At 33.7% G+C, this 13,881-nt stretch overlaps 1 protein-coding gene across 5 annotated transcripts in view; it reads right to left on the bottom strand.

The window, feature by feature from the left end:
• Positions 1-2,525: 2,525 nt before the first annotated feature.
• The window catches only part of LOC107863625, a 44,969-nt gene continuing 33,613 nt past the window's right edge, over positions 2,526-13,881 (bottom strand). For 4 of the 5 annotated variants that reach the window (XR_007052977.1, XR_007052978.1, XR_007052975.1 and 1 more), the window contains 2 exons: positions 9,856-9,928; positions 2,526-3,067 (listed from right to left, as the gene is read on the bottom strand). The gene's annotated coding sequence lies outside the window, so the exon portion shown is untranslated. Of the gene's footprint in view, positions 3,068-8,877; positions 9,088-9,855; positions 9,929-13,881 lie in introns of those variants that run through there. The other variant, XR_007052976.1, reaches the window with a different exon arrangement.

The raw sequence follows: 13,881 nt of genomic DNA, 5'->3' as shown, positions 1-13,881 counted from the left end.
TGTAACCGACATAAATCATGTGAGTTATCACGGAGTCCAACGTCTGACCCACAATGAGGAGGGTTGTTCTATGCTTTCTATCGGAGTAGAACTTGAGTTGAAGTGATCACTAAACTGAGCCCATATTGGGCAAGAGGAAGCACTCTCTGGCGAGTCCCTAAACTTACGGTGGCATGTAGTTTCTGGGGAAGCAGGATACGCTAAACCCACACTTTCCACTTGGTGCTAAATCCTACTCCCAATTGAAAGACATTGAAATACTAACTGGTGCATGCACTAATAATTGATAAGCTCAGATCATGGTATTTTGAAAAGAAAAAAAAGTAAATACAGATTCAGAAGTAATTATAAACATGTAAACTGATAGTGATCAACATGATCATAACAAACTAAGTTTAACAATAAAATCATGAGTTGACTGACTCTTTATTTAAAAGGTCTGAAACATAAGTAAACATATAGGTATCGGGCGTTCATAATCCGCCAATACTGAATTATTACAAAGCATCGATAACAACACTTAAAACAGTGACGTAAAATCATAATTCAAAGGCCAAAAAACATGAGATATATCAATAATCTGATAAATTTGATGAATGTAAACATGGGAACGAGTTAATTTTGGAAAATATCATGTTTATACAGTTTAACGCATAATTTAAGAATGATGTTAATTGAACATGACCTAGGGTTTTGGAACTTTAAGCATATAGGAACATGATTCACATGAGATAAAACCATTAGCATAACTTGAATGCAAAACAAGGAGAAACATCGGTGAATTTCATAATTTACATGGAAGATTTTCATGAATTAGAGTAAAATCCATACTTGAACCAAAACGAGAGTTTTTGGGCTCAATGGGTGAAAAGAAACTCATTGATGAATATCCCACATACCTGATGTTTCTTGAATTGTGAAGAAAGTTTGAATCTTAGGACTTGAAGGTTGAATTTTGGATGAGGAACCTTAATCTTGATGTTCTTGAAGATGAGAGGAGAGAATATGTTGTTAATTGATTGAAAAAGTAGGGTAAATAATGACTCTTTATGTTTTTAAGTCATGGGTTGGGAGTTTAAAGAGGAAAAAAGACCAAAAAATCCTTAGGAACCTTCTGGAAATCATTTAGAAGTCGTCCCGACGTATTAGGTCACGACTCGTATGTTCTGGGTATGGGTCGTACCTTGAGTTGTCACCAGGAAACCAGATTTTGACCCCTACTATCGTGGTTACGAATCCTCCTGACGAACCCTATGGTCTGCTTACGAGCCGTCATCAGTGAGTCGTACCCACTGACAGCTTTGACAGTGTTTCAATAATTTGGCCATAACTTTTCACCCCGATATCGTATTAAGGCAAAATCGGTATCATTGGAAAGATAATTCAATTATCTTTTTGTTGGTGAGTCTTGAGCTTAGAAATACTTAGTAGACCAAAATTTATACTTATTTGAAGCTGACTATAGTTATATACATCCCAAGAATTTTAATCACTAAGGGATGTTTTGACTTGTTCATGAGCTAGGAGCTATTTGAGGACTTAATATATACTCAAGTAACTTGTAAAGCTATCAAAATATGAGGCTTGATTCTTGGACCATTTGATGGTCAGGATACGGGTCATATCGTACTACTTATAGCCACCACTCGTAAGCTGACAGAAACTTAAGGAACCTATACTACTGAACTCATGACTTCACTTCATACGACTCATATAGTAATCTTACGACTCTAAGGGTCGAGTCGTACCTAAAACGGAATGTGAACCATTTCATACTGTCTTGGATATGACTTCAACATATGACTCGTATGTTGTGTATACGACTTAAGGAAAGGAGTCGTACGTTGCACAGTGATCTTGAAACACGGGGTATTACATTATATCATTATCTTGTCTTGATTTTATATTTCAGAGACAGGGTTAGTGTATTTTTCGTAGTCTATGTCTGTATTGGAGTGGCCTTTACACATGACACTAGATTTTGGGATTTGATTTGTATTTATTTCAGTTTTGGAGTGATTTTTATATCATTGACCTAACTTTATCTTAAAGTCTCATATTTGGGTATTACTTATCTTCTTTTCTGTAATTATATCTCATTCGGATGTTTGGCTTACCTACCAAGGTTGGAACAGGATAGGTGCCATCATGACCTCAAATTCTAGATTGTAACAACTTGCCTACTATGGTTGGATCGGAATAGGTGTCATCATACCTCGAATTTTGGGTCGTGACAAAGACAGCAAAAGAAAGGGGCGAGAGAGGAAAGAGGAAATAGCCAGATAAATTAAAGAGAAGGCAGAAGAGATTTTTTTTTTTCCCTTAATGTCTCAAACAGTAGCTACAAATGGTAAATTCCAAATTATAGCTACTGAAACTAATTTCCCCAAAAAAAAATAGTCATTTATGAAAAATTTTCATAAAATACTTCCAAATTGGATGGAATACGGTGGAATATTCCACCTTATCCCGCTTACCAAACAGCCCTCCTGCAGAAATGTTAAACCCCAATACAATATGTCAATAGAACTAAAAATACTAATTATATTCATCTGTAAGAAATTCTTTCAATGTCTCTGGGCTTAAATTCAAATAAAGTTAAGGCCAGATTACAAGATTAGACTCTCAATGAAACTGTACCCTGATGCATGCAAGAAAGTCAGCAGATTATGTTATTAAAAGTAAATAGTGATGGACTAATACACATAAATGATCATATATATTATTTCACAATTAAAATATGGTCATGAATCAGAAATTGAATAAAAGCCAAGTAAGGAAGTGGAGAATTTACATTTCACACGTTTTATAGCAAGATTATCTAAATCATGTGAAGTTTGGCTAGAAGAAAAACTGTTGCTGAAGTGACGCCAGGAATAAAGATCTCATTGGGCATGGCTTGTGGAATAACACTTTGCTTGATGAATAATGCAGTGACTGGGACTCCAAACAAGTATAACAATATGTCTTTTGCCCCGGTGCCAGTGACTTTTGTATCGAAAATGATTTCATGAAGCATTCTGCGGAACTCTTCATTTTTCAAAGATTTCCCTCTTATCTCATATTTCTGAAAATTCAACAAAAAGAAATGCTCTAAATTTTTGTTTATGACTAATTTAATTTACACAGTACATTATTTTCCCATAAATTAATGTTTCCTTCTCTATAATTGATATTTCGGTGTCCGATGTCAAAAGTATATTCTACTTGTATGCATATAGTAATTCTAGTAAAACAAGAAACCCAAACTCTAGTAAAACAAGAAACCCAAGTAGAAAATAGCACCAATCACAAGTTCGATGATCACTCAACTATCCGAAATTAACTAGTAAAGTCATGACCTTTTGTTTCTAATAGAAAAATCACTTAACTATGCTTATATTACTCAGATGATCACTCAGCAGGCCAAATACCTATTTTACCTTCTAAATTATCAACATCATTTTTTAAAACTTTTTTAAGTACTATTTTTTTTTTCTCTTTCTAATCTATATTATGGACTTAGCTATAAAACAAATAAACCTTGTTTACAAAGTGAAAAGGGGACAAAATGGTTTGCAAATATATGTAATAATAATAGTATAATAATAAAATAACTAGCACAATTTTCAAGCATGTATAAGACTGTTTTAAATAGAAAAATTATATTATATTCATCGAATTGAAGTTTTGAAACAATTTATTCTTTACTATGTAAATAGATTGTTGAGTTTTTCTTTAATTATTATCAAAATTACTAGCATGAATACTAATTAATTCCTTCTTTGTGTTTGGTATGATGGAAAATGTTTTCTTGGAGAAAATGTTTTTTAAAATGACTCATTTTTCTTTATTTGAGGGAAAATGACTTCCCTCATGGGCCAAGAAAGTCATTTTCCATAAAATGACAGATGTGATTTTTATGCCTCCACCTCCACCCCCACCCCTCTTTCCCACCCCAACAACACTCAAATTCACATTACTCAAAATATTCATATTAGTCAGAAATACTTTTCATTGTACTTTACTCCAATTTTTCACTGTTTGAAATAAAAAATATTGAAGCCCGAATTTTTTTCTATTTCCATTGTTGTTGAATGTATTGTTATTTCCATGTGCACATAGGAAGACTTACATATGTTACTTTTGCTAATTGCATATTCTATTTTGTTGTCATCGTTGTCGCTTATTTCAAAAGGTTGAATAAGCTTGTCGTTCAATTGTATTTCTATTGATTGTAGTATCTTGAGATTGTCCTGACAAAATGTTGACAAGTGTCTCCTATGCTTGCTAATTAGTAGTTGTTTATAATTTAGTGACTGGTAATATCTTAATACTCGATATTGATATTATTTGATATGCTTAAATTAGTATAGGCAGCGATATACTAGTTAACCATTAGTAGTATTTTCTAAAAAATATTTTCACTCACGAACCAAACACTAGAAAATATATTTCTGAAAAATATTTTCTACTCACCAATCAAACACCATAAAATATTTTTCGAAAAATATTTTCCACTCATCAACCAAACATGAGAAAATAAGTAGAAAACTAGCTTATTTTCTAGAAAAAAATTTTCCAGGAAAACATTTTCGATGAAAAATATTTTCCATCATACCAAACACACCCAATGATCAATTGTTTTATTACAATATTATATATGCTTGAAAAATCACTTTTTTTACTTCATAAATAAAATTAGTTTGTTTATGGGTAAGTCCATGATGTAGATTAAACTGAGGAAAAATGACACAGTAGTAAAATAGTAAAAATCCATAAAAATTGATATTTTAGAGAGTAAAATATGTAGTTGACCTGTTGAGTAATTTTGTAACTGATACACACATAATTAAGTGATTTTTTTATTAGAAGGAAAAACATAACTTAACTAGATAATTTTGGGTAGTTGTGCGACTATTTGAGTAATAAACTCACCAATTATCATTTGCTAAGTTAACAAATGTAAACATTAATTATAGAAGTAGCAAAATGTCATTCTTTTTGTCCCTTTAGATAAAAACTTTTTCTTTTCAAATCAGTAAGATAAAGAAGTTAAAGTACTAAAAGTGTATATATATATATGTATACTTTTTTCTTGTCCTTTTAATTTAATCCTACCGGAAACTTAAAATGCTTACCAAGAAAGACAAAGCAACATGCCAATCTACCCTTTATATTAGTTAGTGAAAAAACTTACTAATTAGTTTAACACTAATTCATAACAAAATCTCATTCTAAAAATTGACTTTAAAATAACAAAAAGTTTTAAAGGAATTTGTAACAATGGGGAATCATATTGGTAAGGAGATCCATATTCACATAGATTGAAATAAGAATTCATCATAGAAACAAAAGGAAAATAGAAAAGGGAGATTCCAGAATGCTAAAACTACGAAAAAAATAAAAGACCACTTCACAACATAAGCCCAAATAAATTATATTCCTCTACTATATATAGACATCTCCCCGGGATCCCAAATGTAATTTGACATCTTTGCAAATAGGACCTCCATCTTAGTTAAATTCATAACAATTCTCCCACCCTTAATAAGAACCTTGTCCTCAAGGTTCGAGAATAGTTGTACAAAGACCATGATGTTGTTATGTTCCTCTTTGTCAGTGTTAACAACCCAAAAGAATTCTTCAAAAGCTTCATTATCCAAAGCAACTTCCAACATTGATCCTTCTTTTTGCTTTTCAAACCAAAGGATGTATCCACATCTAACAAGATAATCACCAAAGAGTTTCTTGGAAAGAGAATATGACAGAACCAAAGGGCAAACATTGAACACCTGATGGAGCTTTGAGTTAAGATCACTGTTAATAGATGGACCAGATTCCTCTAAAGCAATTTGTATTGGTGGCATTAGCACATGTAGGATCTCTGTGATCCAAGAAGCACCCCAAGGGCTAGTCACTTTCAAAACCAACTTACTAGAAATCCAAGGGAAAGCCTCATTTAAAAGTCATAAGAGTTGCATCCATGTTTTCTCCAGATAAAAAAGTTTAATGTGCCACCAGTTACATGTGCACATAAATAATAAAAAATAATTCCACGATCTGGAGTAATTCTCCACAAATATTTCTTCTTTGCAAAAATGAAACTCATACTGACAAACACGGCAATGGGGGTGATGGGTCGAGACATCTTTACTACCAATCATAGAATATTGCTTTTCCTTTTCTTCTGCATTAGTAGTCTCAAGTGGTTTGCACCAAGTTTGGGTACCATAAGGGTCACAAAAAGTAGCAGGAACTGGAGCTAGAGTAATCGTAGTAAACTTGCCTGGGTCCTTCAAGTACTCTTGCATTCTTGTAATATTTTCGAAGGAGTATTTGGTCTTTATGAAAATTCCTAGAATAGTTGTGCAGGCATAAATGAGCACATGAGAAACAACATCAACAATAAGATATGTAAGAGCCATTGATAGACCAAAAACATGTGTCAATCCAGCTGCAAGCTTAGTGACTAAGTCCATGTTTTAGTGTTCAAGAACCACAGAGCTAAGAGCCAAACTATTTGTTGCAAGAAGGATATCGAACTGGATGTTCTTGGAAATTGCTTCATACAAATTGTTGTGTTCTTCTCTATTCTCAGATATTTCAAAGAACATCAAAATGCATTTCTTAACTATATCAGATAGAGGACCATTTGATTTGTGAATGTCAAACATGACCGTCTCAGAGAACAAGAAAACTAGATCACTGGACTTGGCCATTTTATCAAAATTTACAAATGCATCAGTGCCTACTTCTTCTATCACAAAGCCACCAAGTTGCTCACGCCCCAGTATAACAATTAAATAATATATAGCAGGAATACTAGTGTGTGTATGCATGACCAGGTCTATATCATCAGTTATACGGATATTGAGAATACCAGGATCAAAGGTGTGAATTGAAAACTTGATAAAAATATTAAAAGCTGCTGCGGAATAATAAAAAAGTTGCACCTCGAGCCAAGTCCTTCCAGCAACCCATTCATGTATCTGATTGGTGCGTAGCACAATGTTTGATTTAATTTCTTGCACAATCATCTCATTATGTAGCATTGTAGCTTTTATAATCTTACTATCCACACAACAGGCCACAATATATGCTCCATAAGTCATCCGGATAGAAGGCAGAGTTGCTATACGAGCTAACATTGGAAGTATTATGTCAAGATGTTTCCTCCACTGTTTCACTGAGTCGAGTCCTGTACACCTCGCCCAATACTTGAGATCTTTTTAGTCAATGCTTGACAAGAATTCGCCGTTAGGTACATATACCACCCATGAGTCATAATCATAGTTAGACAACCCTTCAATCTGACCAACAAGCATCAGAATTCCTTCAACGTGTTCTTATTGAGGTGAAAGCGACATCCATCCCTTGAGAGAATCAATCCATTCAAGTATTCGTGCAGGATGAGAAATCACCAATTCCAAATTAATTTGCCTTGTAAAATTTCCAATCTTACACTCAAAGTTGAAAGGCAACAGAAAAGGCAAGCCTGGTTCTACTTGTTCGGATGAAGAGAACTCAATCAATAAGGATAAAATTATTGCACGTGCCAGACTATCATACAATGGACAGATATAAGATCTGAAATTTCCACTAAAATTATTAGCAGTCTCTAATATGTACCTCCGTACTAATATTCCTCTTGTAATTGGCCTCAACATGCCTGAATTGATCAATTACGTACCTCAATACACTAGAAATAGCAGCCCGATCAAGTGGATACAAAAATGAGTTCACTAAAGATAGACCCAGTAGCTTGTAGGAATTACAAAAACTTGTAAGATTATCATTGCATTCAATTAACACTTCAACCTCACCTATATACTCAGATTCATACAACATTGAAAAACATCTACTTCTCTCAGAAATTTTATCGAACAATTTACGCGCACCTGATGAGGAACTTAAAGGATTAATCAAAAGAGGAGCACAACCTAAGAGCTTAATTTGGTTGAATTGGCGCATGTCAAATGAATCACTTAACTGCCAGTATCCACCCACTTGCAATCATCAATGCTCAAAACAGGTGGAAGCAAGCCAATAGGTGCACTAGGACTATGAAATTTTACAGAAATATCCCTCTTCCGTACTCTATCGAACACCTTGTAGTCAAATTCTAATGGTCCCTTAACTGAGAAAAAGAGAGGTGAGAATTTGAGCTTAGTAGCATCAATAGAAGCACTGGATAGCACGTCACCAAAAATGTATTGCGACATTGTATCTCCAACACCAAGAACAGAAGCTCTGAATCCAAATGGGATTTCATCATATCAGCCACCTCGGTGTTACTATCAATGTCAGCTGACTCTAGTACAAAGGTGATATTTATAGCATCTGAAATCTCTAGAGTATCAATGGAACTGGAGTTCGATTGCATCTCCTCCTGCAACACTGATCGTACATGGAAAATAGAAGAGAGCATACGTTTGCTACGTTCTTGCGACTCTACCACTACATCCTGCACGATTTTGAGGGAGGTGTAGATCTTCTCCAAAATTGCAGGTAAGTGGGGCTCGGTGACGAAGGTGCAGTAAGAAATTGCTGGTTGTATAGGGTTGGAGGAGTTTGAAAGGAAAATGATACCCATTTGGTAGAGGAGGGACAATGAAAGCACTATTGTAATGATGGGGAATTATATTGGTAAGGAGATCCATATTCACATACATTGAAATAAGAATTCATCATAGAAACAAAAGGAAAATAGAAAAGGGAGATTCCAGAATGCTAAAACTACTAAGAAAATAAAAGACAACTTCATAACATAAGCCCAAATAAATTATATTCCTTTACTATATATAGACATCTTTTCGGGGTCCCAAATGTAATTTAACATCTTGACAAATAGGACCTCCATCTTGGTTAAATTCATAAGAGAATTCGAGACACAAGTGAATAATTAAGATGACGAAAATATTTCTTAGGTAGAACACACACCAACTCAACATCTTTAATTCTTAATGTTTTGCATTGTTTATTTCTCATAAATTCATTAAGATCATCAAAAAAATTTCACATACACTCCTACATTACTAAATAAGGGGAAACCAATATTTCATGATCTGTAACCGCAAAATCCAGTTTAGGCGCAAAGAAGAAAACCTGAAAATTTAAAATTAACCCACTATTTATCAAGATGTAGTGATTTGACTATAGACATCCTTATGCTAGTACTTCTAAATAAGCAAATTATATTTAAGTAATAAAGCACTAATATAGATGAGAGAAAACTATGTTGGTGTAATTGTATATATTTTCTAACATTTCAAGACAGCAAATTTTAGTATTAGATGAAGATCCATTATACTTGGTAATACCAGAAAAGATAGCAGCCTAACTTTCAAAATTTAATAGGACTAAAATGATCATTATTGTCAGAATAATAGATACTCCCTCCATTTTAATTTGTTTGGCCTTTTTGACTTGGCATGAAGTTTATAAAAGTAAAAAAAAAAAAAACTTTTGAATCTTGTGAAAAAAAAAAACTTTTGAATCTTGTGGTCTTATATTAAAGATATATCAATTGTATCAAATTGTCTTCAATTTTGTAGTCTTAAATATGTTACGTGGAATGTTGAAATTAAACAATTGCTGAAAAAAAAAATGAATCATTTTTTTTAAACGAATAAAAAAGTAAATTGAGCTAAATAAATTGAAACGAAAGAAGTATATTATAAAATGTGCATGAGTATAGAATTAGTAAACAAATAAACGATTATTTCAACCATAAAATAAAGAAAACTATACTTAATTTTGTTTTTATTAAAGGGTTTTGGTTTACATATAGAATTCTATCTCTGGAGAAAAACATATAGTTAATGTGAAAAGAATAACAGCAATTATTAAACAAAAGTTTATTTGCATACTTACTTCGTACAGTAGCTTGAGTGTCTCAATTTTTGTCACCCTAAACTGTGTGCTCCCTAGCTTTTCGTTGACATCTCTAACAAAATATAACATTCATATAAAAAAGATTTAGATCTTTTCTCCGTTCACTGTTTCAATTATATTTTTCAAAGATTAGATAAAAGAAAAAAAGAGGTTTATAATAGTTCACGGGAGATAATTATTAAGTCTGGTAAATTTCTAGGATCTATGATACAATCTAAGGAAAACTGATACCTCAAAAGCTAGCTATTAAGGTTCTAAATCAAGCAAAAATACCATTATGGAACAAATATAAAGCCTTCAACAATGCAAGAGAGTAATGATGAGATGAATAATTACAAAAAAAAGCCAGGAGGTAATAGAGAACAAGGAGGAAGAATATACTCCGAATGGAGCTTAATTTAGAGCTGGCAATTCAGCCCATATTTATTAAATCAACCTATTTATCCAAATTTTAATGAGTTGGATCGCTCAAATTTTAATGAGTTGGATCGCTTATATTTTAGGTCAAACTTTATAAATTTCAACTGTTTAATACCTAATAACAATTCATCCCGACTGTTTTCGTATTTACAAAAAAAGTTCGGATTTTGGATTATCGCGATACATAAGTCAGGCGTCTATACATTACAATCCATACATAAGTACCGAACTAATCGATTGATATATAAGTACTAATACATAATTCTTATGCATTAATATCATAGAGATACATTCAGATACATAAGTTTTATATATCAATAGCACAAAAATACTCTCATACATGATTTTTGTCAGATTTTCAACTAAAGACATCTTCCTTATGTATCTATAACCTAATATTCAATAAGATACATAGCTTTTGTACATTTGGTGCAAGGTCGCGTGATGTATTTTTTGTCCTTTTCAATTAGATACATCATTCTTATGTATCTCCAAACTCCCTTAATAGATACATCATTCTTATGTATCTCCATTAACATGTCATCTTCAACCTTTATTGACGAATCTTCAAATTCCTCCGTACTCCACTGTCAACTCCTTGTATCAGACCACCATCGCTAGTAACCCTGATCATTGAGCCACCAAATCGACACCAACTCAGTCTTTTATACCATTGAGAATCTCCAAATTCCTATTATTGACTCATCTTCATCTGAAATCAGAATTGTTGGAGGTGGAGTGGTGGTGGTTGGATGGTGGCGTACGGTGGCCATGTTTCAGCCCATCACCACAATGGGTGGATGAATATTGGTCCATTATTTGAATGAGATAAGAGGAAAAGAGAGATCTAGGGTTGGAAATGGGAAGTTTAAAGATCTGAGAAATAAGGCAAAAGGGAGAATTTTAATAGGAAGAAAAGGGAAGAGAGTATGAGATTTGTAATGAAAGGGTAGTGTTATGTATGTTCTTTTGAGAGAGAAAGTGAAAGTTGAAATTTTTGTGATTAATTTGTAGGGATGAAATTTTGAATAAATATGGTAACTTAAGGTGTAGGTTTATATTATTTTTCCTATCTTTTAGTTGAATAATATGGGCTTCAATCTTTTTTAAACCAATACTAACATGGACAAATATGGGTAAATTTTGGGTATCCCTATAAAAACTCATACAGCTAGGTTACACATTTACACTTTAAAATATAAATCAAATTCCTTTCTCCAAAATCAAAGTAGGGGTTGAGTTTAGGTTGTTGGACCGTGGTCAGTTCTGGGGTCTTGAGTCGAGGTTGGGTATCAACACCTAGGTTGCCTCGGGGGGAGGGGGGTTGAGGTTAGGTAACAAGTTTCGAGTAGGGATTGTACATCAAAACTCGAGTTAGGTGAGGGAGTTGGGGTCAGGTATTGGGTTCTAACTCGGGGTTGGGTCTCGAGTCCCAAGTTTGGGTAAGTGTTGGGACCCGGGTCTGGATCAAATATCGAGTTTCGAGTCTCAAGTTGGGATTTAATCTCAAGTCCAGAATTGGGGTCATATTCCAAGTTGGAGTCGGGTCACGGGTCCTAAGTCAGGGTTGAGTCTCGAGTCGAGGTTGGTCCTAGGTCCTGAGTCGTTGCTCGGGTCGAAGTCGAGTCTCATATCCTGAGTAGGGATCGGGTATTGGAACCTGGCTCGGGAATGAGTCCCTTGTCCTAAGTCATGGTTGAGTGTTGAGTCACGAGTCTGGATCGGGTGTTAGGACCCCGATCGAGATTGAGTCCTGGGTCGATACACGATTGTGTTTCGAGTCTTTAATATGGTTTGGGTGTAGGGACTCGAGTTGAGGATTTCAAGTAAAGGTTGGATGTCGGGTCCCAAGTAAAAAGAGTTAATAGTTGCATTCTTTAAATTGGTATCTAACAATTAGCTAAATAATTTATTCTAAACCTAATGCTTTTAAGCTTTATAAGAGATTAAAGTGGGTTAGAACCATTTGACCTAAATCATATTTTATCAAATCCATATTTACTCATAGTTATATGGGTGGATTGTAATCCAATTCATATCATCTCAATTTATATTCAGTACACCCAATCTGATCCAATTCACCAATTTGCCACCAATAGAACTGATAAAGTACACCTTGGGATTCAGCAGCAAGAACTTACAAATAAGAACATGGGGATCAAGTGCAAGATGTTAAATAAAATTCAGGTGAAAAGATAATTGATGGGGTTATTCTCATAGAAGTTACAAAATATATAGTGTGGATCAAGATAGTAACAAATTACAAAATATATAGTGTGGATCAAGATAGTAACAAATTGGAGGAGAATTTATAAAGTCCACCTTATGATAAAAATACAAAATGGATGGAGGTTTCTCATTACATCAAAATTCAAATGTAAAAGATGTGGTAATCAAAGAGAAGAAAATCAAGAGATAATTACAGCTGCTGAACTTGTATAAGATTTATAGGGTAACATAGTTGAAGAAGCAGAAGGTGCAAGTGAATAAGGGCTGTTAGATGCAGAAAACATAACAGAAAATGATGTGCATTCTAGCCCATTACCAATAGATGAGGTAAATGATTTCAGGATAGGTTTAATGCTTAGAGTCAAAAGGCATGTGTTGGTGGATACATGCCAGACTGATCAGCTTTCACTAGTTTATCCATGCTAATTCAAATAGCATAGATAATAATGAGAGGGAGGAATTTGGTGATTAACATATTTTCACATGGAAAAAGAATTCTCCAAACAAAGTCTTGCATGATATTATTACACATTTCGTGAAGACCATAAAGGAGACTACTAAAGCCACTGAGGTCACTAATTAGGTTGCTTTAGAGGGAGATGATGAAGATGTTTTCTAGGCTATATCTCGTGTAGATAAGAAAACATATATACTCTAAAATCAAATACCAAAGCATCAAAAAAAGGCAAAAAAATATAATGACATCTCACAACCTATAAGGGTGATTTCAAAAAAAATTGTTGCAACAAGCCTTCACTTAAGTGATGATGAAGATCAGAAAACAGTCATAAGGCTTTTGCAGTCTTCAAATATTACATAAAAAAAATCCTAAGATCTATGTTCATAGCCCTCGTGAAACTATTTTATAAGGCCAAGCAAATTCAAAGATATAAGAGGAGACTGAGGATGCTGCTGGTTAAGGCAAATCGTAATGGCAAGCTATGACATTTTGTGAATAAAGAAATTGGTGTAGAGGTTTTACCAAGCACTCCTCAATAGTTACTCTGAAACTCTTTATAAAAGAGTGAAGAAGAATTTTAATAATTATTTTGTTGTATGCTAAATGTGATGGATCTAATAGATTGAAGTTGTGGGATAGTTTTATTCCACAATGCAAGCACTTAATAGCGCTTGGTTAAAGGTGACTTTTAATGTTGCTCTAAATTTAAGAAGAAAAGATTGATGGCTTACTAATATATCATCCTAAATATGAAGACTTTGTTTGCAGCAATGTTATGATCTATCTGATGTAAACATTAAAGATAGCCCTTTTAGTTGGTGGAGTGGAAGGGCAGCAGATGACTATATCTTCATAAGATTTGATAGAATAATGATATATGAAATTCCATAACTGAT

This window comes from Capsicum annuum, chromosome 3 (assembly GCF_002878395.1).
Source record: "Capsicum annuum cultivar UCD-10X-F1 chromosome 3, UCD10Xv1.1, whole genome shotgun sequence".
NCBI lineage: Eukaryota > Viridiplantae > Streptophyta > Magnoliopsida > Solanales > Solanaceae > Capsicum > Capsicum annuum.
Note: the sequence above shows the minus strand (reverse complement) of the source record. Positions and strands in the feature narration are given on the sequence as shown.